General features: G+C 29.0%; 1 protein-coding gene and 1 non-coding gene across 2 annotated transcripts in view; both read left to right on the top strand.

Annotated features, from left to right (window-relative positions):
• LOC107446208 (ribosomal protein S6 kinase alpha-5) overlaps positions 1 to 26,321 on the top strand; it is a 149,933-nt gene that overhangs the window by 11,363 nt on the left and 112,249 nt on the right. The window lies entirely within an intron of this gene.
• On the top strand, positions 5,542 to 5,623 carry TRNAL-AAG (transfer RNA leucine (anticodon AAG)). Its single transcript has one exon. It is a non-coding gene; the product is annotated as a tRNA-Leu (tRNA).

The following is a 26,321-nucleotide window of genomic DNA, read 5'->3' as shown; positions in this document are numbered from 1 at the left end:
ACGCTCTATCCTCTGAGCCATAGCGGCTCATTGTCTTGTAGTGTAAATGTGCAAAAGTAAGATCGTGTCTTTGAGATTTTGTGAAATATAAAGGTTAAAAAATACGGAGAAAAAAATGATAGAAAAGGCCCTTTTCATCTAAATAAGTTATACATTCAATTAATTTTAGTTTCAATCATTAAATCAGTACTAATTTATACAGTATTAAATCAGTACTAATTTATACAGTATTAAATCAGTACTAATTTAAAATTAAACGAGTTCATATCAACACAGAGCACCGTTTAACGACGTCATAGGCTCTGCTTTTCGAACGAAAAAATTTTGCGATGGACATGATTTTAAAATAAAAAATATTATACAGAAATTGTTTTTAAGATGAAATATTTTATGATATTATACAAATAAATAATTTGTGAAGGATCTATACTTAAGATAAAATTGTTTTTGTGAAATTTAAATAACTTTGGAGATTTTCTTTCTATCTTTTAGAACTACTATTTACGCTTGTTAAATGCTTTGATTTATAGTTGAAATAGTATATGAAATTTTTTCACTGATTGATTTAAATTATAGCATTTTGCTGCTTTAATTTCTCTTTGCGTTTTATAATGATAACATTAAAAAAAAATGTGGCAAAATGTAAAATATTTCCAAATATTCAAAATTAAAGGAATACTGTAACGATGTGAACTGTCTTATCTTTTAAATTTTCTATTATATTAATGATGCATTTACATATATGCATTATTAATTTGCATACATTAATGATGCGATCACATCATTAGATAGTTTTTTTTTTCACTGATTGACTTAAATGGAACCATTTCGTTCTTTAAATTTTCTTTTGTATTTTGTAATGATCGCATATGAAAGCACATGATTTTTTTTACAAACTTAAATTGTCTTTTTTTTGTACTATATAAAAATTGAAATTTTCATTGATTGCATTTTGATAAGTCCGTAGCTCGTTCTTCGAGCAGCTAATTATAATCATTTATACCTTAGTCTTTCAATATCAACTTTTTCAAACGCACAAATTAAAAATCAATAAACAAGCACACTTTTAAATAATTTATAATAATTTTTTTGCTAATTTAAAATTAAAATTTTTTTTAAATGTTCAACAAAAAATTTTGGTTTTAATATTTTAATTTAATTTTTTCGTTTCAAATAGAACAAGTTAAAAAATTTAAAAAAAACTTAATATTTTTTCGTATTTTGTTTTTTAAACGAAAATTTATCAATCGTATGAACTAAAGTCAAACTAAAATAGTTAAAAAATAATATTTTGAATGTTTTATTAAAAAATTTTCAACATCAAAAAATTTTGATTTTAATATTTTAATTTTATTTTTTCGTTTCAAAAAGAATAAGTTAAAAAATTTAAAAAAAAACATGTTTTTTCTTATTTTGTTTTTTAAACGAAAATTTATCAATCGTATGAAGTAAAATCAAACTAAAATAGTTAAAAATAATAAAAAATCAGAGGTTACGCATCTTTTCATATCACCTTGGAATTATCTTCTAGTTCTGATCTTTTTTTAATTAAACCGGATTACTTTCCGATCCTCCAAAAAAAACCTAATTAAAACAGATCTGACAAACAATAAATATAAAATAACGCTATTGAACAACACAAAAACAAGCTATTCAAAGGATTGTTTTCAAGTTTCTTCCAACGTTAACATCATGATAATTTTAGGAATTGTTTTGGGAGAGAAAGGACAAGGTTGTTTGAACTTTGATAAGTAGGTCATATGAGTTGGACGACACAGATGAGGCGATTTTCTTATCATCGCAATATTGAGATCATGGCTTTAATTATACCATGAACTAACTGTTCATCCAAGAAATTAAAATGGAAATTAAATATTTATCACTACAGATATTTAAATAACTAGGTTTTTTTTTGTAGTAAAGGAGATTGGTTTGAACAGGGATTCCCAAATGGTGTTCCGCGGAACATTAGGGTTCCTGTTATGATTTTCGAAACCTGTAATTAAATTTAGATCCGATTACTTACTCATTATTTATTTAATATGTTCATTATTTTTATGACGTCATTTAATTAACATGCTTGTGAAAAAGGAAGAGCAAAATTTTAAAAAAAATCTAACAACAATAAGCACCGAAGAGCCATTACATTATGACCACACTGCTAATAACATGTAGGACCATCTTCAGCCCTCAAAACTGCTAGCACCCACCGTGGCATTGATTCCACAAGGTGCTGATAGGTAGTCTGAGGTATTTGGTACCAAGCGCTCACCAACTGGTCCTGCAATTCCCTCACATTGCGAGGGGGTAGCGTGGCAGCACGAATTTGGTTTTCCAAGTAGGACCACAAATGCTCTATTGGATTAAGGTCATGTGAATTCGGGTGCCAAGACATGACTTGAAAGTCACTGGAATGTTCCTTGAACCAATCCATGACGATTCGACCCTTATGACACGGTGCAAGTACCTTACAGTCGTCAGGGATTGTTCTATGAGGATTAAGGGTCCTAAAATGTGCCCCATGAAAACATTGTTCCTGGGGGAGAAACCATGAAAACCTGGGCGAGCTCATTGTTATAGATGGAGGGTGGCCATAATGTAATGGCTCTTCGGTGTATATTGAATGAATAAGAAAAAAAGAGACTCATTTATGAAAAATCGCATTAGTATTTTGCATAGAATAAAAATAACCAAATTCAACAATGAAGAAACATGTGTCTTTAATAACCATTTCGTCTTTATTTGTATTTAATATTTCGGTCCTTTTTCGTCTTTATTTCACTGAAAACCAAGTTTTATCTCTTGTCTATTCAGTTAATACACACACTGAAATCAAATTAGAAGACTATATGCAGCTCTAGACTTGTATATGTCTGACAACATATTTATTGATATAACGATAGAATGAAAAAAAATTCCTTTTTTATTTATTCATTTTATTTTAAAAACGTCGTTGAACAGTCGACCCAATTTTGCGTTTACGATTACCAATGTTCATCTCCTTAGCTGTGTAGTTTCAAACCTAGTCCAGAAGACAAGGGAACTCCTGGATCAAGTATATTGAAAGAAATTTGCCTTCGTTGATGACTTTTTGATGGAACTAACCCGCATTTGCGTTACATGGATAGGAAAACTACGAAAACCTGATGGCAAGGAGACTCTAACGAAGGATATTTTTATATTTGTTTTACATAGAGTGGAAAACCTCTCACGGTTAGCTCAACGACAATCCCATGATTCATCTACCAATGAAGATATTTTACGACAACACTGTGGTCGGTGCGAGCCGGGTGCAGAATTCGTATCGACCTGCTATGGAATCCAGTTTATCTCATTGCGGGGCTCTATCCCCACAGCGTCTTTTTATTCATTCATTAAATATTTTCAAAATAAATAAATAAATAAATAAAATTGCAATCATTAAATATTTTTAATGATTGCAATTTTATTTATTATTTTATTATTAATATTGCAATTTTATTATTATAAATAAAATTGCTGTCATTAAATATTTTTATTTATTTATAAATTTATTTATTAAGTCTCGGGGCTCCGCCTAAAATGATTGATTACTTAGTGTTTCATAGCCGGAAAAAAAACTTGGGAACCACTGGTTCTGAATATAATTTTAAACACATAAAATCGAATTTAATTATCGGTTTGTACTCATGGTTGTTGGTAGTTCCTCAAAGTAGTGGTGATGCAAAAAAGCTATTACCGTTTGCCACCCCCCCCCCCCTATNCCCTCTATTTTATATTTTCTGTTTCTCTAATTATGTATTTTACTGCAGACGAATTCGTAAACGGACAGCAATATTTGCCCGTTTTGACCGAATTCTCGTAAAAAACGTGTTCATGAAAAAAATAAAAGAATTTCATTGTACTTACTAAATTATATAGAACTTTATTTTTTATTTCTCTGCTGTACAAAAGAAAGTATGTAATTTTCTGTGAACTGTCTGATTGTCTTTTTGTTATGTTATTTGTTTTTTTAATAAAATGCATGTGCCGAAAAACATCGTCATTTGCATCCCCGTTTTCGAAAAAAGTTCACGTGTTCGCTGGTCACAAATATGATACTCGCTAAAACCGGGGCGGGCTCTTTAAAAGCGATTATATGTTCCAATTAACTATATTTTTACTTTATACCAACTTAGTAGTTTCGATTATTTTTTCTTTAAATCAAGACTCGTTTGGCGAGTTCGACTCCATTTGACAAATTGGAATTAAAAAAATAAAGAAAGAAAAGATTTTAAACTACAATGTTAATTTTAGTTTTTTTTCATTAGCTCCAATAGAAATTTATTTGTAAAAAAATATTTATGGTAGCCTAATCTTCAATTAGAACAGTGGTTTCTAAACGTTTTCCATAAGGTGGGACTTCTGAATATGAAGTTGCTTTATACGATCTATATTTAAATAAAATTAAAGAACATATCTTTGATACCTCTTAAAAACGGACTTAATCAAGTCGATCTGTATCTTACTTTGATGATGTAACTTCATATGTGTGAATTTTAAATTAAATGTTCTAAAATAATTCAAAAAAATTGCAAATAGTTATTTTAACCATCTGGTTGAAAAAATTTTTTTTTGTTATTTTGTTGATGTTTTTATTTGCGTAGTGTTCTGTTAATAATTTTCATATTCTTCATCAATAGTTAATTTTTCAAGCATATAATTAAATATGAAATTTACATAACAGTGTTTCATTAATTTAATTATTCATATTCCGAATATTGTTGCTTTTGGTACTTACGTATTATCCTGACGATTATTTCCGTCAAATCTGAAAATAATAAGTTTGGAACTTGTCCAAATTTTGAATATTTTCTCGTTTTCGCATGAAATAAATTATATTTGCATGTTATCTATTTCTTGATGAAGAATTATTATGTAAAAATTACTTCTGAATATACTAAAATGAGTCAGGTGCGGCGTTGTAGAAAATGATCCACGGGATAATACGTAAGTACCTGTTTTTTTATATCTTTTTTTCCCCACACGAATTAACAGATTAAATCTAGACAAAAACAATGTTCTACTTTAAATACAGCTTAGTTTCCTCTTTGATATAAAGTAACAATTTGTACCCATGTATTTGAATTATTTTAATTCCAATAACTTGAACAAAAAAATTTTAACATTGTTTCATCAGATTTTAGGTTGTTCAAGTATTATGTAAGCAAATGAGGGGGAAAGAATGAGGTAATTTTCATATTTGTTTATTTTTGTTTACAAGGAGGTGGGAAGGAAAGTATGAGACGCGAAAAAAATTTCACTGTTAATTAACGAAAATAAATTTTAAAAAAATTATTAAAAAAAATTTACGATTTTGTTATTGGCTTAGTTTAGTTAAGTACGAACGAGAAATTTCATAATCACCAAAAACATTAAATGATGATTATACATTATTTGAACTACCCCTTTATGTTCATGAAACAACGTCATAAAGAAATTGTCTAACTTAAACAATAATTATCTTATATCTTTTTTATTTCTGTATGTTGTTTCATTATTATTATCTGAGTTGTCTTCGCCGGTAGCGTGGCCGAGCGGTCTAAGGCGCTGGTTTAAGGCACCAGTCTCCTCGGAGGCGTGGGTTCGAATCCCACCGCTGCCAGTGTAAACTTTTTGCAGTAAAATATCAAAATTATTTTTTAAGATCATATTGCACATTTTTATTTTAGGCAAACATTCTGATGGTATTATAAAATACATTTCTTAGGTTTAAATAATTGATTGTTGAAGTGTATTCAACAATTTTAATTATCGAAAATAGACGCTATTTAACTTTTTGTCGCAAAATATCGAAATTATTTTGTAAGATCATATTGCACATTTTTATTTTAGGCAAACGTTTTGATGGCATTATAAAATATATTTTTTAGTTTTAATTAATTGATTGTTAAAGTGTATTCAGCAATTTTTAACTATCGAAAATAGACGCTATTTAAATATAAAAAGAAATTTATTTTCAGTTTTTTTTATTTAAATAAATTTCCTTTTTAATAAAGAAAAACTTATTATGTAAGCATTACAATCACTAACTACACAAAAAGATAACAAGAAATACAAGCGGCAATAAATAATTTAGAACCTTTCCATGACAATTTATTCCACATTTAAATTTATAATTTGAAGTTAACAATAATGCTAGCACCATAATTACATTCTGATAATAATATTATTATTATTACTAATACTTTTTTTAATTTATTTACTAATAATTCGTCGATTCACTGATTTTCCGTTTTATGACTTTCTTACCTTAATTTTTTTTTCTTTATTTATTTAACTCTATTAATAATTATTCACAGCAACAGTTGCCATAACGATGTGCTACTCATTATGTATCATTAAATTTATAATTTTTGATAGCTAAAGTTCGATAGCCTCTTTATTTTAGCTACCATGAATTTGCTTCAGAAAGCATATTATAAAATAGCATTCTAAACAATCTTTTTTTAGCCTAATCATGTTGGGTTTTTACAATTCATGTTGTAAATGTAAATATATATAGTTTGGCAGGTGTTCATTAGAATTTTATTTATTTATTTATTACTTATTATTTATTTATTTATTTATTTATTTATTTATTTATTTATTTATTATTATTATCACTTATAAATTAATTAAAAATATGACATTACTTTTTTTAATGTTGATGATCAAAAATGTATTAAAGCTATAAACGTAATTTGTTTACGCTATAAAATTAATTTTTTTTAAAAAAGAAATTAATATGGGAGTAAATATTTATGTAAACTTGTATTTGCAATACTTAGAAAAAGAAGAAAAAAAAATGAATCCTACGTGCAACGGAAATTATATCAGTTGTCCTAGTATAAGTCCTAGACTCATTGCAACGAGCAAATTGAATTGAAATATGAGGGTTAACGTCAATTTAAGTTAGTGAAAGCTAAATATGCGTGTTAAAACAAAGTGTTTTATCTCTCTTATGCATTTATATTTAAATTTTTATTCGAATGCTAATGTTTTCACATAAATGAAAGCAAATAAATATAATTTTTAAAAAAATATGTATCCCAATCCCCTTAACCGAACACTTCCTAAAATATTTGAGGGTAACTAAACAGCTTGAGGATCAAAAATTATGTGAAGCAGGAAGTGCAGACGATCCTCCTTACCGTTATTGTGAACAAGAGAATAGTTTGTTCTCCCATCAGGAAATAGTTTTTTTTTTTCGTTTTACCTGTCAATAGGCATGAGAAATAGTTTTTTTTTCGTTCGTCTTTTTGGTGATTTACTAAATTTTTTTTCCTTCATTTTCCCATATGTCATCTTATTTATTGTCTTTAGCTGGGATAATTGTTAGCTGAGGAAAAATAAAGTTGTTGTTTTTTTTCGATAAAATAAATAAAATTCGAAATAATTTAGTGCTAAGAATAACACTAAAAATAGTTTGACTTTTATTTAATGTCCTTGAATAATTTTTTGTGTGTGCGTGTGTGTTTAATGCATAAATTTGAAAAACTGTTAAGCGTATAAAAATGAAAAAAAAAAAAATGCGTAAATATTAAGTTTAGTTACACTTAGGGAACGATTTCATTAAAAATTTTCAGTTTACTGCGAATTTAAAGAGTATTTAATTTTTCTCTACTGAATTATTTTTAAAATGAAAAAAAAGAAGAAAAAAAAAGTTTTCATGCATAAAGCAAAAATAATGCGTGAGTTATTATTATTATTTTTTTTTAATTATCATTCGTTTTTTTTTCATAAATGAATTTGATTGTATCCTGGAACGATTTTTCCAGTTTTTTAAAAAAAAATGCTAAGTTAAAAAGTAGGAAAAAACATATATTTTGCTTGTGTCACTAACCAACATCTAAAAAATAGTTACCCAAAATAATATTAAATAAATAAAAATTAAAAGAAACCAGATTAAAATTGTAGTTAATAGAAAAGTAGCTATGGTTATCTTAATTAAAAACTAGGAACTTTCCATCATGCCAAGAAAAGAATTTATTAGCATTAATTAAAAAGATCTATCAGGCAAGAAAGCGTTAAGGCAGTGTGTTGCAAATTATAATAAGTCCATTTTTAAATATCTGGGGCTAATTAATTAAAAAATTAATTTGATGCAAAGCGTAAAGAATGTGCTTTTTGTGTTATTTTAACGAATTTGAAACATGTAGGTCTTAGAACAAAATCATTAAATAATGTCACGCTTAATTAATATAAAAACTAGTTTTCGTGTTATTTCAATAATTTTAAACTGGTCATTTTGAAGTTCTGAGAAAATTCTATTATCGTTTTTAAATTCAAATAAAGTTTATTAATACAACACACTTCGGTAAAAAAACATACAATGAGCAGAAAAAAAAATCTGATTATGCTTAATAACTCTTGATCTAATGATAAGACTTTCACGTAACAGCTCAACTCTATCTTAATGCTTCAAGGATCTGATATTAAACATGCTTATTTTTTCGGTATTTTTTTTCCTCTTTTTTCATATTAACATACATTTTCTTGACTCTCAAAATATGGGGAAGGCAGCCGCAATCTGGAAAACATGGTCTCAATAATTAGGTCAAGAGAGCTGTCGAAAGTTCGAACCCCTTCATGTTAGTACGTATTACTTTATTCGTATTTCATCATAACTCAAAAACTTTTCAAGCAAATCGAAAATGTTTACACACAATTATAAAATTCGTTTATCCTTAATAATTATTTATTGTGTTATTTAAAAATGGTCGAATTTTTTTTTAATTTTTAGACAATTTTTTTAATCGTTTTAAAGAATGTTATTTTGTATGACAAATTCCAAAATATCAACGAAATCGGTCAAATAGTTCTCAAGATATCGAATCTTAGATATAGAACTCTTTTAAATTTTTTCATTGTCTGAAATATGATTCCATGGCCTGTGATAGTTGATTCGTTTTGATCCACCAATACGGTTTCAGATACTTTTTTTAATCACTTCGATTTCTACATAAAAACACAATATATCGCTTCAATTGTTGCCTCAACTTCTTTTTAATTAAAGTTAAGCATTGTTTTCTTATTAATACTTTTCTTGATTACGCGTAATTGATGTATCAAGAGGTGTGAAAAGGTGATGTCAATAAATTCATAATACAGTCAAACCCCGCTATAGTGAACCTTCAAGGGGTCGAAATTTTAGTTCGCTATAACCGAGTGTCCACTACTGTAAACAATTTTAACTAATTTTTCCGAATTGCTCCCTGTTATTACACATTATTTAAATATATGACCAAAAAAGAGAAATATAAGAATGATTAAAAAAACAATATGTAGTAACAAAAAATGTATTAACTTTTATTTTTTATTACTCATCGTCTTGCGTACAAAAAATTTAGGGATGGGGAAACTGAGATAGAAGAAACAAACAAGAAAAAATGCTTATGGCTACATTCTATCACTCAATAGATGGTTTTAAAAATCGGTATATTCATTTTATGTAGAAGTTTCAAAATTACCAAAAAATGAAGAAAACAGGTCAGTTGAAGACAGAAGAAAGTTCATAATATCCAACTTCCTCTCTTCTTTTTGTTCACTATATCCACAAAAAATAATATTAAATGTGTATAGCGAGGCTCTATATCCGGGAGTTCACTATAAACCATGTTCACTATAACGAGGTTTGACTGTANATCCGTACTGCAAACAATTTTAACTAATTTTTCCGAACTGTTCCCTTTTTTTTACACATTATTTAAATATATGACCAATAAAGAGAAATATAAAAATGATTAAAAAAACAATATGTAGTAACAAAAAATGTGTTAACTTTTATTTTTTATTACTCATCGTCTTGCGTTCAAAAAACTTAGAGATGGGGAAACTGAGATAGAAGAAACAAACAAGAAAAAATGCTTATGGCTACATTCCATCACTCAATAGATGGTTTTAAAAATCGGTATATTCATTTTATGTAGAAATTTCAAAATTACCAAAAAATGAAGGAAAAAAAGTCAGTCGCAGACAGTAAAAAGTTCATAATATCCAACTTCCTCTCTTCTTTTGGTACCCTATATCCACAAAAAATAATATTAAAATGTGTATAGTGAGGCACTATATCCGGGAGTTCAGTATAAGCCATGTTCACTATAACGGGGTTGCACTGCAGTAAAAATAATTTAACAATTATTTTTATTATTATTAAAATTATTATCTCTTACTTTTACCATTTCATAGACTTACTAATTGGCTGAAAAATTTAGCAATATTTTCTATTTCAAAGTATAATTGAGCAGAAAAACGTTTTTATTAAAAATAATGATTAATTATTAACAGTTATTTCAATCTTAAACAGGAAACTTAATAAGAAATACACTTAAAGTCCTTCATAACAGGAAGAAACTAGTTAATTTTAAAACATAAACAACATAACTACTATCACTTCCTCCTCCAACCCATTCCTGCAAAGATAAATCCGACGTTGCTTCGCCTTCACCCGTAAAAAGCTACCAAAAAAATAAAAAACTTTTATTATACCTTCACAAGGGACAAGAAAGTAGATAGTAAGAGCTCTTTCATTGCTAGTATCAAAAGTAACCCAAGGTTTCAAGCGAGACTAACGGTCCAGCAAGCAAACTGAATAGTTCGGACTTGGCTAGAGATAAAAAAAATGTAAAATAAAATAAAAAAAATCAAAAGAGCCAAGTTTAACTAAACAACGTTCCTCTTTAATTTTACGGGATTTCAGATGTTTATTGAAGCATGGAGGTGCTATATAGAGCGATTCTGAGGTAAATCAAAAGTGTTAAAAAAAACTGAAGTGTAACACGACAAGCGATAGTGCAAGAGTTTCGTTTGATGAGAGGTGTTTGGTTTAATATATCGTTAAATATGTAGAGCGATTCAAAGTAGGATCGTAACGGTAGAATTGAAGTAATTGATGTTAATGTCATAACAAGCAATCAAGCATGCTTTATATTTAAGATTTACGTCCAAAAATTACATAACTTTCTAGAAAGCAAACATTTGTATGAGTAGATGTTTTGTAATAAGTCTTTAAGCAAAAAAAGGAAGCAATTTTTAAAAAAAGTTATTTTTCGTTTCGGGGACGTTATTTGATATTGCAATTTGCACTTTTCTTAAAATTTATCATTTGCGTGTAAGTGGTGGCTGTGGTTTAGCACTCATCCATATTGATAATGTAGAGCTTTTAGCTTTTCAAATCGGAAATGTTAACAGAAAAAGAAGAGAAAAAACTGAAGTGTAACACGCCAAGCGATAGTGCAAGAGTTTTGTTGATGAGAGGTGTTTTGTTTAATATATCGTTAAATATGTAGAGCGATTCAAAGTAGAATCGTAACCTTAGAATTGAAGAAATTGATGTTTATGTCATAACAAAGCAATCAAGCATGCTTTATAATTAGGATTTCCTATATAAGATAATTCCATGCCAAAAGTAATTTATAAAATTCCATGCTAAAAATAATTTAAATTAAGTGCATACTATTGAAATAATGAACTGGAATGTATATGTTAGAAAGTGCTCTTGATTTTATAATAGATTTTTGTTAATTTTATAATGTTGTTTCGTATATAATAGATTTTTGCGTTTTATTAATCACCACATTTTACAAATTTAGGATCACGTACCAATGAAAAAAATTTCAGGCATCCTGTCCCATTTTTGTTTTTAAGTCATTTTAAAAACCTTTTAATAAAAATTAAATTAGACCCTTGAAGATTCTATTGGTATTAATAATAGCTGAAACATTTATCACAGACTTTGGCAATGCTACCTTGGATATATATAGGACAAACCAGGCATGCTCTGAAATTTAGGCTGAAGGATCGGAAAAAATTTGTCCGTTATCATGAGATCAATAGGAACCGTTGATTTTCATTCAATTTCGATCATTCCAAAATTATTTTTTACTCTTCACATATCAGCCGTTGAGACATGCTTCATTCATAATATTACCGATTCTATTGTAAATGATCTCAGTTCTACCCCATATCTACATTATTCATAGATATGTTCTAATTCGATTTACCATCTTCGGCCACTGCTACCTCCTTGACTAACGCTGCTTCTTTTATGTTCCGATCCATCGAATATTATTCCTCCATTTTTGCTCTTTTTCTTGCATCTAAATTGTATATAAGTTCATGTTCAACACGTGGATGATGAACATTCACGTAATTTCTGTGACCCATCTATCGTATATTATTCTTCCATTTTTGCTCTTTTTCTTGCATCTAAATTGTATATAAGTTCATGTTCAACATACGGATGATGAACATTCACGTAATTTCGTTGACCCATCGCATATCATTCTTCCATTTTTGCTCTTTTTCTTGCATCTAAATTGTATATAAATCCATGTTCAACATGTGGATGATGAACATTCACGTAATTTCCTTGACCCATCATATATTCTTCTATTTTTGCTCTTTTTCTTGCATCTAAATTGTATAAAAGTTCATGTTCAGCACCTGGATGATGAACATTCACGTAATTTCGTTGACCCATCGTATATCATTCTTCCATTTTTGCTCTTTTTTTGCATCTAAATTGTATATAGGTTCATGTTCAACACGTGGATGATGAACATCCACGTAAGTTCTTTGTGATTAGTGCGTCATGTTTTGGGCGGTCGGAACATGCTGACCTTGCTTCCATATTAACAGTTTGAGGTCGCGTGTCTGTTTTCAGTTCCATCAAGTATAAACAAAATACGATTCTAAAGGGTTCAGTTTAATTTTCTAGCAATTGTTATGCTTGTTAAAAGCAGTAGCGTAACAAGCAATTTTTTCCGCGTTAATTTAGCTTAGAAAAATATTACAAAACGTGTTTTAAAATCATTTAAATCGAGAAACAGATAAAAAACATTTCGCTATAAATGTTTGAATGTCTTCCTAAATAAATAATCCACGCATCAAAACCCGAGACGGAAAGTAAGTGGGTAAAAAAAAAATAATTACACACATTCGAAGAATAATATTCGGTTTTTCCTCCTTTCGATAAGAGATATCTTCTTGCTGTGTTCTCTCTATGATGTAAAAATGAATTTTGAAGTTTTTATACTGTATTGTGTGACTAGATGCCGATGTGACAACCCTACCAGGAAAAAGTAAACGCAATGCGGTGTCTCAGAGTGCATAATGAAGCCGAAAAATCTTACAAAATAAGCCTTATTAGTTATTAATAGTCCAACCTAAGTGTGATGAAAAAGGTAGTGATGCATGAAAAAGTCAATCGAGTTTCTCTTGTTCCTCGTTTATTTTTAAATTCAAGATTTCGAATAGCTTTCCTTATAGAGTTTTTAGTTGGTTACTGGTGTGAACATTATTTTTCCTTGTTAAAAAAAAGTGTTTTTTCTTCTCTTTTTTTTAATGGGCAGAGGGTAGTAAAAAAAGTGACCGCAAGTTTTCTAAACCACATCCTTTACATTTATTTAATGCTATTTTATTAACGAATATCAATGCGAAATTTTATTTATTTATTCAAATTGCGTGAAAACGAATCTCAATGTGTGATTTTTTAAATCACGCAAATACGAATCTCGACAATTTATTTTAAAATCGCGTGAATGATTTCGATGTTGTTTTTAAAATTGCGTAATACGAATCTTGATGTTTGATTTTCAAATCGCGCAAATACGAATCTCGACTTTTGCTTTTAAAATTGCGTAAATACGAATCTCGACATTTAACTTTAAAATCGCGTGAATGATTTCGATGTCCATTTTAAAATTGCGTAATAAGAATCTTGATGTTTGATTTTAAAATTACGCAAATACAAATCTCGACGTTTGCTTTTAAAATTGCGTAAATACGAATCTCGACATTTAACTTTAAAATCGCGTGAATGATTTCGATGTCCATTTTAAAATTGCGTAATAAGAATCTTGATGTTTGATTTTAAAATTACGTAAATACGAATCTCGACGTTTGATTTTAGAATTGCGTAAAAACGAATCTCGACATTTAATTTTAAAATCGCGGGAATGATTTCGATGTTAATTTTAAAATTGCGTAATAAGAATCTTGATGTTTGATTTTAAAATTACGTAAATACGAATCTCGATGTTTGATTTTAGAATTGCGTAAAAACGAATCTCGACATTTAATTTTAAAATAGCGGGAATGATTTCGATGTTGATTTTAAAATTGCGTAATAAGAATCTTGATGTTTGATTTTAAAATCACGAGAATACGAATCTCAATGTTTGATTTTAAAATTGCGTAAATACGAATCTCGATGTTTGATTTTAAAACCACTTAAATACGAACTCCAATGTATAATTTTCAAGTCTCTTGAACATGAATCATAATAGTGACTTGAATAGTGACTGAATACGAAATACGATATTTGATTAAAAAAAAGAAAAGCATGAAAATACGAAACACGATGAGCGTAAATAGGAATCACTATGTGTGATTTTAAACCATGTGAATATATTTTTAAATCGAGTTTGTATTCGTAGGAAAAAGTGTAAAAATGAATCCTTTTCTTTTCGGGACAAAGACAAACTTTCAAAAAGACAAACTTTTCTTCTTTTCCCTTCTTTTTGCATGTATGTATGAATTCTTTTTACCCATGAGATTTCTCTATAAATTTATTTTCCTATAAAATTTTCTTGCTATGACACTTATGTCAGATATAGAGTGCTGGGTATCCTACAGAATGCCATTGTTTAATACTTTACTAGTAATACATACATAATACGTTATTCTCTGTGTTAGGTATATGAGTAACAACTTATGCTTTTAGAAAAAAAATTGCGACTGAACAATATGACTTATGTTATTATAAAAATTGTAAAGCCAATTTTTTAAAAATTTGACTTACTCATAAGTTTCAACTGAATACTTTCTCTTCTTATTTTTAAACTATTAGGTGTGGATTATGAATTTTAAATGATTGATTTATTATGCTTATTTTTTTTTTTCATTTAATCTGCATTCCTGTATATTTCAGTTCTAGTTTGTGCATAAACAGTTAAAAAATATTCAGTAACTAATTGCGCAGATTAATTAAAAAAATATTTAAAAAATTACTAAAAAAAAACAAGTGTTTCAAAACTATTTAAATTTTTTAAGCTTAATTTGAAAAACAAACGATTAAAAAGCTTCATGTGAAACAAAAATCTATTGAAAAACAAATATATAAAAACTATTTAAATTTTTTAAAATTAAAACTAATTTTATAAAACTAATTAAAAGAAATAACCAAGTAATAATAAATTAATATATAAAATTCAATAGTTAATTATTGTTTTAAAATCAAATATTTTGGTTTAAAAATTAAGGCCTTTAGACAATTTCAAAGAACTCAATACTTACAATGTTTGTTTACATTCATTACTCTGTTATAATCAAGAGTTTTTGAAAAATATTACGAAATGGAACCATACAGGTAGAAAAAACAGTGATTTCATCAATAGGTAATTCCCTTTTAATTTGACACAATAGAAATTTTATTTCTTTTTCTCAAATGTTTGCTTTTATCACCATATTACTTAACACAATACTGACGGGCGTAAAGAATGAATTGTGGTCTGAATAATGCAATTTAAAGGACAAAATATGTTAATGACATTTTCAAGGCTTTATGATTTACTCATACGGGCATTTCAATTTAATAAACAATCTTGGCTCAAGTCTAAATTTCGCTTAGCCTTTACAAAGCATAATTTAGTTTCGTAACTTATATTGTATATAAATTGGCTTTTAAATATACAAAAAAGGAACTTCATTTTGTGGGAAAATAATATTTTATTATCAGTATTGTTAAATGTCTTTTGCATCAAAACCAATTAGATTAATTTTCTAGATATTTATGGGAGAACTTAAAAACATATGGATGGCAGTTTGGAATTTTAATATGAGCTCTGATACCTCTAATGCAGTGTTTCCCAAAGTGTGGTACGCGTACCCCCAGGGGTACAGGAACAATTCAGCGGGGGTACGCGTTCTTATGTGAAATATCTTACAACAAACGAAAATTTCAAAAACTTTTATTTAAAAACAAAGCTAGCCATGATTATACGTATTTTTCTATTGGCTATTTTTTGCTGAGTTAACAGTTAATAATTAGTGGTGTCAACAGCCAGTTATGATTTTTAACTTTTGCAAATTTTTTTTATCACAGCAAAAGCAATATCATCCTTCTCACTGATGCAAATAAACTTATTGACGAAACTTAGTACCAAAAAAGAAAAATAAACATATTTTTGAAAAAATACATTTATTTTTTTATTAGTGGTACACAGCGTTACGAAAAATTTAGAAAGGGTAAGCAAAAGTCATAAGTTTGGGAAACACTACTCTAATGTAAGGTAATATTAAGATAGTTTTCATTATGGGATAAAAAATTTTTTGTTTTAAGCAAATATATATTAAAAAATTGATAAAACTGGTTTAATTAGAGTCACTTGTATCGAACGCAGTTAGAGTTAGCAACTCAAGATTATCCTAAAAGAGAAAGATGTTGGATTAGGTTACCTTTGTCTTTGTCTCTTACCTTTGCTGATAAAGTTAGGGAAGTTTCACTCGAATTTCGCAATCGAATCACGTCAAAGTTAAGCAAAAATATTATTGATTGGTTAGTTCATCTCCATAAGTATAAAAATATAACTAATTTTTGTTTATTTGGAACATTTTCTGCTAGAAACAGCTTATTAGCAACAACAAAAAAGAGTTTTAATCATAAATTAACTGTTAATTATTCGGCTTAAAATAGCATACAAAAAAAATACTTGATTAAAATGTCGTTCCATTATCATAGTTTTTAAAAGTTGATTATTTTTTAAAGTATATGATTTAAATATTATTTTCGGGTATATTAGATATTCTAAAATAGTTAAGATCAATTTTTTTTATGCATACCTTACATTTAGAGATTCCACCAATTAAAGATGTCTCATCGATAGTTCCGTATTAGTCTCCAAAAAATCTAAGGTTTTGTTCCTTTTCGGTTAATTTTGGTCCTCAGCCAATAGCCGATTGTTACGCTTGCATACGTCGTAACTATCTAACCACGTTAGATACATAGGCACTTCAGTTTTAATGGGTACTAACCAACATTGTTTTATTAATTATCGGGACAAAAATAACAATGGAACTAATTTTATATTTTTATTGTACTGCAGTTTTTAAAAATAAATATAAGTACGCTAAAAAGAAATTTTATCGAAATATACATTTTTCTTTAATGCAAATTTGTACTTATTGGATTTCTTTTATAGATTGTCTATTATTATGAACTCTATTGGTGTTGTACTCAAGACAAATTTTCTATCAAAAATTGAGATACGAGTTATATTTTATTCGAAGCAGTGAAATCTCTCTAAATACAGTTAAATAATTCATATCAAACTTGTTTTAGATTTATTAGGATAAATAAGGGAGGGGATTTTTTAAATAACTACCTTTAAAAAAGACTAACTCCAGCAAACAAGTAAAACTTTTGAAATTTGTGAAATATAATTTTAAAATATTCCATTCCATTTCAGAAAAAAACATTTAAGATAAATCATTAGCATGTTTGAAATTTTTTTAAAGTAATTTTCAATGAAAGGAGGTGCGAAGTAAGGTAAAGTAGCAGGTATTTGAGAGATTAAGTAGTCACGCTGAAAAAATAATTTGATTTCAAACCAAATTTAATTGTGGAGAGTTCCAAACGGCTTCAAACTTATAAAACTGTTGCCCAAAGTTGTTCAAAAAATGCAAAAATTACAGCACCAAATTGGTTGAACTAAAACCACTAACTGAACTAGAACTGTTTAGTAAGTTGCACCAAATGCAATTGTGAACTATCATAAACAAAATATGACATAACAAAATCATTCTCAATTATTTTTGTAATTCATTTCATTAACGGAAATAAACTGAAAAAACTAGTGGTTTTTTTCCTTCTTAGATGTAGATTTTGACTGAAAAAAAAAAAAAACTTTTTATGTGTACATGTGCATTAATTTGTCCTATTTTGGCAGTCTGGGCTGTTGCGAAATCTGTGTATTCCCTTTTTATAACAAGAAGGAAAAATATGCTAAGGTCAATTAGCTTTTCGACCTTGAACTGCATTTACTTCGCGAAAGTTTGCCGTAAAATCTTCTCTCATTATTACTATCAGTAAATCTTAATAAACTGTTCAGTTTGTATGTAAATAACTATTTATCTCTCTCTCTACATATATATGTATTTTTTCAAATGTTTCTAGATACTGTACAAAAATTAATGCGTCGCATTATCGAATCCTGCTTATTTCTCTTTGGATCTTCTATTTTTTATAAAAACGATTGTATTAGACCTGAAAATAACAAATAAAAAGTTAAGCAACCGGTCACTTTTTCCGTCATTTTTATTTTATTTATTTATTATTTATTATTATTATTTTGAAAATCGTTTGATGATAAAAGTGCATCAATGCTTAGACCCTGGAAAATAGAATTTTCATTAATGTCTCCATTCAAATCCATCAATTAGTGATGGAAAGATTCATTTATAAGGAGTTTTCTTTAACAATTCACATATTTTAAATTTGTAATAGATGCATTAAATATATTTTGCCTCCTCAAATATTTTTCAGTAAAATTCTTTAAAGCCAGTATGTTTAACAAACTTTTATCACATATATATATATTACTTTTCAGTTGAATTACTTTCTTATGGCCGTAGATTATTTCAAACATGATTCTTTTTAAAAGTATAATTTGATCCAAGACAAAAAGTTTGCAAAAATGGCTATTAAATGTAAAGGGCCTATCAATATCGGCCACCGACTCAGTACGTTTGAGAAAAAAGTGTCTACTAAGTTACAGTTTACCGGCCACTGGCTACTAACTGAAAATTTAAATTTTTAGCTCTACATAGTATATTTAAAAGTTTAAATAACATTCAGCGAGAACTTTATTTAAGGTTATCGAAAAGAAAACAGTTTTTCAATTTTAAACTATTTTCTTTCTTTCTTTAGTTTTTGTTGAGAGACCGCACTATCGCCATCTTTGATTAGAGGTTAAACTTTTAATTCTTTTGTGTTCGTTTTTTTTTTTCTTTTCTTTTTTTTTTCCAAATTTCTTACATTTATATGGTATCATTCGGCACAACATTATACTTTTCAAAAAAATAAATTGATTCAATAATGATTAATAATCAAATTTCCTCATTTTTGTGATAAACAAATTGTTATTTTTTTTATAAAACAAAATTTAATGTATTACAAAAACAAAGTTTTACATGATCACCTCCCTCTCATATGTAAAAACAATCAAATTGCAATCCCCTTGTAGTTGTTTACGCAATATTTGAACAGCCCCTTTCAAAATATTTTTCTCAGTTCAGTGCGTAACCAAGATAACAGTCAACTATTTATTTTTATCTAAGCAAATAAAGAACATTAACTGTTCCAATAGAAATTCAGTTTAATGTCATTCAAAATTTAACTGTCGTCGCTGATTGTTTACGTTGAATACAAAATACTGCGAAAATGAACATCATACGTAAGCATTAATCTTAAATTTATAATGTTTGTGGTAAAACTGCTTTTTATTCCCTTTCAAACTAGATGAAGGAAGAAAAAAAAAACGAACGGAAAAGAAAATGAGCGACATAAATGCGTTCCAATTCCAAATGAGGTAAAAACAAAAATAAATAAAAAATATTTTTACTTTCATTCTATTGAGGTCGGTCAAAAATATGAAGAAAAAAAAATTCGATATTGTGATAAAACAGCGGTTCCCAAATGGTGTTACCTGGAACCCTAAGGTTCCGTGGTAGAGTTAAAGGGGTTCCGCGAGTTGGCACTTTTTATTAGAAGAGATAACTTTTGAAACCTCTTATTATATTTAGATCCAACCTATAATTAATAATTTATTTAATCGTACGTTTCCCTTTATGAAATTTATATCAAGTGAAATGCCAATGAAGTATAAATGGCATTTGTTTAAAGAAAAATATAAAATTTTTAATAACAATATATCAGACATAAAACCTAATTTAAGATTGATTAATGATTAAACGATGAAAAATCTTTATTCTTCTAATTAAATGTTTTAAAAATATTATCCTATAGTACATAACGTGCACAATTACCTTAAACTTTATGTGAAAAGTTGGGATTCCGCCGAAAGAAGATTGATTATTTCGGGTTGCGTAGCCGAAAAAATTTATTATTTTGGGTTGCGAACTGCTGTGCTAGAGAATAGTAATCAAAAGTATGACCGTGGCCCAAACATTGAAATTTCGATAATTCTTTGAAAAATACTTTTATATTCAGCAATTCTTCAGTTATGTTTTCTGTCGATATTCTGAGTATCGTCAGACACTTTTAAGGATTGGAAATTTTCTTCAACTAGAATGTTTTTTGTCTTCATTTTTTCATTACCCGATTTCATTTTTAAAAATTCATAAAATGTATTAACTTCAAATGCATAATTATAAAAATATTCCAAAAAAAAATATTTTTATGTATAAATAAAAATATTTTGTTGCATTTCTTTCAATAACATTTTTATCAATAATCAGTAAAATAATTTAATCAATAATGTTCTGATCAATTACACTATGATGTTGAGGGGCGTATACAATGTTTTTATCTCCCCTAAAAAGTGAGTTATATGGAATAGTTGCATATGGATTTTATATGGAACGAATGATATTACATGGAACCAATGATATTATATGGAGGCGAGTGTTGAGTGATAAATAATTCGGAAGATGTAAATTTCCTCCAAGTTGATTGAATAATCAGTATTTTCTTATCAGAAAAACACTTTCTGCTCTTATTATAATAAGCTCAATTACTCTTAGGCTAATAAGAGGATATTTTTTCATTGCTCAATAAAATCGATTTTTTTTCTAAGATCCAGATACTTTTTATTGTTTCCCGATGCTTTCATCAAGACACCAAACTCCCGATGCTTTCATCAAGACACCAAGTACTTTCGGGCAATTGAAAACCCATCATTCATTGTTCAATTAATCAGATTCACTATACTTTTCTATTCAAAGCGCCTCTATCAATACAAGGCTAATTGCAGTAAACCTAATCAAATTCAGGTTGATTGAATAAATTTCCGTGCGTATTTTAATTAGCCTAAAGACATATGAACTAATTGTTATAAGCCTGAAAAATATTAGGCTGAGTAAAATATACTGGGAAGCTTTCCATATAGCCTTGCGCGTTTCAAAATGACGGTTAACTGCAAATAGTCGGATTTTTATATAAGTCTGCGATATATATGTCGTAGGGAGATGATAAATATGAAGATTTGATCAAATCTCTAAAGTAGATGATCAGTTCAATTTAGCCACTGCTCGGTATTTCTTACACTGATTTAAGGTTGAGTGCCATGAAAAACAAGTGAAGGTTTTTTCCCCTCGATCAATCAGGGATATTCAAGAACTTGGGTAGCGTCAACGAATCATGGTTTTTTTATCCCATTATTCAGTGATATTCAAGAACTTGGGTAGTGTCAACGAATCATGGTTTTTCATCCGATCAATCAGTGATATTCAAGAACTTGGGTAGCGTCAACGAATCATGGTTTTTTATCCGATCAATCAGTAACATTCAAGAACTTGGGTAGTGTCAACGAATCATGGTTTTTTATCCGATCAATCGGTGATATTCAAGAACTTGGGTAGCGTCAACGAATCATGGTTTTTTATCCGATCAATCAGTAACATTCAAGAACTTCGGTAGCGTGAACGAATCATGGTTTTTCATCGATCAATCACTGATATTCAAGAACTTGGGTAGCGTCAACGAATCATGGTTTTTTATCCGATCAATCAGTAACATTCAAGAACTTCGGTAGCGTCAACGAATCATAGTTTTTTATCCGATCAATCAGTGATATTCAAGAACTTGGGTAGCGTCAACGAATCATAGTTTTTTATCCGATCAATCAGTGACATTTAAGAACTTGGGTAGCTACTAGGACTGGACGATGTTGAGATTTTTGCATCGCGATGTATCGTCACGATAACATCTCGATATTTTGATGCATCACGATGTTTCGGTACATTAATGTTTTATCTTTAGTACTGCTTAAATTCGCAGTTAGTAAGTTGTATTTTTTATTAAAAAAAATAAACGTTGCATTTTCTTATAATTATTTTTCAATATTTAAAGACATGGATGTTTGCAAAATAGCGGTTAAAAAACATGAAACGGCTGGATTGACTGTAAAAAAAAATCAACAGGATTCGCACGCGCACAATTAAAAGAAACCCCTTCCATAACTAAGAGATTCAACAACACTTCGATTCTCAATCACATCAGGAGTCATCATGTCAGCAAAACGATGAGTCACGATGTAAAAAAATCGGGGAAAAAGATAACGATCATCACCACAGCTATCACTGCACACTTAACGGAGGAAAATGATCTTGCAGATATCGATGTATTATCGGAAACAATGATCAGCATCGTACGAGCAGACATCGATGTCTACGATACATCGGGAAATATCGTACACATCTCAGTAAATCACACTTTCCAATGCTTCGAAAAATGGACAATCCAAACATCGTATCGGCGGTGATTGCGTAGAATCGATATTTTCCGACACATCGATTTATCTTCCAGTCCTAGTTGCGACAGCGAATCATTCAATTTCTCGGACAAATCTTAAAAATCATTGGAAAAGTAATCGGATTTAAGTACATATTTGGACTTGACTTTCAAGTGCGGGCTTCTGCATCCAATGTAAACAAACAATCGATATTGTCTAGCTCCGCGATTTCTATTTTTTGTTTGTTTTTGTTTTGACTACGTAATCCTAAATGATGGAGCATATTTTGGCAGAACCCCGGCAGTATAAAAAAAAAGATCATTAGCAGCTGTAAATATACTAATGAAAAAAGAAAGAACGAAAGAAATCTTGGTGTATCCGTTAGTTGAAAATGAATTTCAAAAAGAAAAACGTATATACATAGAGAATCAGAGAATCATAGAATCATAATTCTTTGTTCTTGATATTAGTTGTTTTATTTGAATTGAAAAGCTCGATGAGAAATAGATATTAACTTCTTAAAAATGCACATTCTTTTCATAATTTATTCACTATAAAAAATATTTTTTTAAAATGTTGCTACTTTTTTCATTCGCATGTAATTAATTTTATAGATTAACTACATGCCAATGAAATAATTTTATATTTTTATTAAGATTTTATTACATTTATTATAGTAGAATTAAGTAAATAATTTTATCTTAACAACCGGAATTAAACCGTAGATTTGATAAATTTTGTTATTATTTTGTCTCCAGACCCCTGTACCCATGGTACTGCACAGCGAACAACCACCGGACTTTCGATTCCACAGGTTTTATGAGAACGTATATCGCATGTACTCGGCGTGACTTAGCGGAGTCGAGGATCGAATCACGGCCCCTCCTGACCGGAGTCCGATTCTGCTACCACAGTGTTCTAATTATAATGGTCCTGCAGTGGACTGATCGTAAAGACACGGTTCCCAGTAGAACACCGAATTTAAGCATCACCGGCTGCGGTCCGTAAATGGGTGGGTGACCACTTTGATCTGCGTGCGTAGGGACCGAGGTTTGGTGGTATCGGTCCTCGTTAAACTACTGTTAAGTGCTTGACTTCTCGCGCAGGTCTTCGGGCCACCAAAGCGGGGAAGCCATTCCTTTTGCATAGGATCAAAATTGTGATGGCACGTCTTTGGATCATTCTCAATGATGTTTCCCAGACCGTTGCCAATAGCCCATTATGCAGCTCTAGTGTGACGTTGATAAAGTACCTACCTAACTACCTATCTAATTATAATTCGAGCATACATAATTTATTTTATTAGTTTGTGTATCTGCGTTGACCCAATGAAATGAAAATAAGAGAAATCTTAAAAGATCATTAAGAAAATCCAACTAGCAACAATTTTAGTACAACTTATTGCTTTTTGTTTCAAACCTAATGTCCTTTGATTTAGTGGTACAGTTTTTACTAAAATTTATAAGTTTTACTAATTCGTATTTTAATTTCAGATTTTTTTTTTTAAATAAGTTGTTTTGTGAGTGATAGATACATTGTCGCGCATATTGTATGGTTATTTGCGCTTTACCTGAGCATTTATGTAACGAATTTCTAACATTAAATTGTCTGTTCCACAAACTTTTGTTAAAAAATTACTCAGAATACAATCTCCTCGAAGTGAAATTTAAATTACTATTCTGAAAGTTATAAAATTTTAATTTCTTTCCGCCATAAGTTTGAGTTAAATGCAATGAATTTAATTTAAAAATATGTAAGCGGTATTCTCAGTTATTTTAAAGTAAAAAAAAAAAAAGAAAAGTAAACCAAGATTTTTATATTAAACTCGAGAGAGAAAACTAGATTTAATGTTTTCTGAACTATAGATATAGTAACTGTTTCACTTTGAAATTAAAGAACATAAATTTTAAGCATACTTATATTAGTCAGATGTTTTAATAAACTATAATCTCTTTGATTATATGGATGCTTTATTTTATAAGCCTTCATTTTTTATTAGTTAAATGGAATGTTAATTAATGCCATAGGAAAGATCTCTGCTTAGGAGACTGCTAATATTGTATGGAGAACTTTTTATTTTTTATATAGACCTTTCAATAATTTTTATTTATTTAGTCTTTTTAAATGAAGTATACATATATGCCGATCATGCTGTTACTATTTTCTAGTCTGTCACTAGTCCCGTTTAGGTCTAGACAATTGCATGGTCCGTCTAGACGTTTGTTTTCTTTTCGAAGGGGTTACGTGTTTCTACAAGTCTTGGGATACCTAAAATATTAAAACTATGAATCGAATCCGTGTTGTATTTTGTACCGTGTTTAGGATATAATCATTTTTAGTTATTTATTGACCCTGTAAATATTTACAGACTTCGCTTTCCTTTTGAAAAGTTTTGTAAAATTTACTCTTTCTCTGTATGTTAAAAATTAAGTTCAATTTTTGTTGTAAACTATAGCTGTATATTTGATAATAAGCTGGAATTTCTTTTAAGTCTATATGGTTATTTTACAATTAACTAACAAATGACCCCTATATGAGTGTTCTTTCTTAATTATTATTTTGTTATACATGAGTGTATTTTTTTTATTTTTTAAAATTTTTAAGTGAAATATAACATTTAAATAAAGTACACATGCAGTCTTTAAACTTTTACTTCTAGATTAAGGTCAGTGACTGGGAAAAATCGTTCGAGTAATTAATTGACGATAAAAATAAATTTATTATTAAAGCTACTATGACTATAAAAATTCAGGTGCTTCGTAAAATACATGGCCTCTGACCGTAAATTAACGTTGTGCTCATAAAAGTTGACTTTGGGCTTTATTTGAGACTCGGGCAAATTATGTCTCGATTCCAGGCGAACCATGGAACTAGTACTGTCATCTCTCTAGATGTGAGAGAGTTGGTTTAGGAGGAACCAAAGGAAATTATTATAGACATATAAGGGGGCCCATAACGTGGTACAATATAAGTATGTATATATTTAAAAGTGCGTTAATGGCGTTAAAATGAAGAAATTGTTGCTTATATATTGCATACATATATGGCCTTATATCTCCCCTCAATATTAACCTATTATATTCAAACTCGGCGAGGTATTAGATTATAACATACTATAGTACCATACCAAAGAAAATTATTATAGACAAATTAGGGACCCAATGTTTTTTGGCCACGGATGGGCTTGATATAGTCTTGGACGGATAGACGTGGATGCGTTCGGGATCTTTGTATCCGTAGTCTGATGCAACCTCCAAAGAAAGGGATGTACAGCCCAAATTTTATTAGCAAGCCTATATCTGAGTAGCGGTCAACTCTACTATTTTGCTAAAGTTATTTGAAATTATGAGCACTGGGCTTTTTTTTGTCAGAGAAACGTGCTCGTTGCATAAATTAACGGACAACGGACGAAAATTTAAGAGATTCGAGGAAATAAAAAGGGATAAATAAAGACAGGGAGAATGATTAGACTTTTCCTCTGGGAGAGAAAAATTAATAAGAACTGTTCTTTTTCTTTTTAAATTAGTATGAGTTGGCATAGAAGATGCTCATAATGAAATGTTGTGTTTGTGATTTTTATTTTTTGTATTTATTTTTGTTATATGAAATTTTTTGTGTTATTAAAAAGGTATCTGCAAAGATCTGTTTTAACTATAAACATATCAAAATCTTCTTTGCTGTATGGTATATGGGAATTTATTTAGAAATGTATGGGGGGAGGGGCTTTGCTTGCCAGGTTTTAATACCCATTAAGCACTTTCAATTGTTTAATTGAAACTGAAATCGTCACACCTTCGATTTTAAATTTTTGAAAGGAGAATATCAAGGCATTCTTAATTCCTACTATGC

This window comes from Parasteatoda tepidariorum, chromosome 3 (assembly GCF_043381705.1).
Source record: "Parasteatoda tepidariorum isolate YZ-2023 chromosome 3, CAS_Ptep_4.0, whole genome shotgun sequence".
Classification (NCBI taxonomy): Eukaryota; Metazoa; Arthropoda; class Arachnida; order Araneae; family Theridiidae; genus Parasteatoda; species Parasteatoda tepidariorum.
The sequence above is the reverse complement of the archived record's forward strand: the minus strand, read 5'-3'. Positions and strand labels throughout refer to the sequence as shown.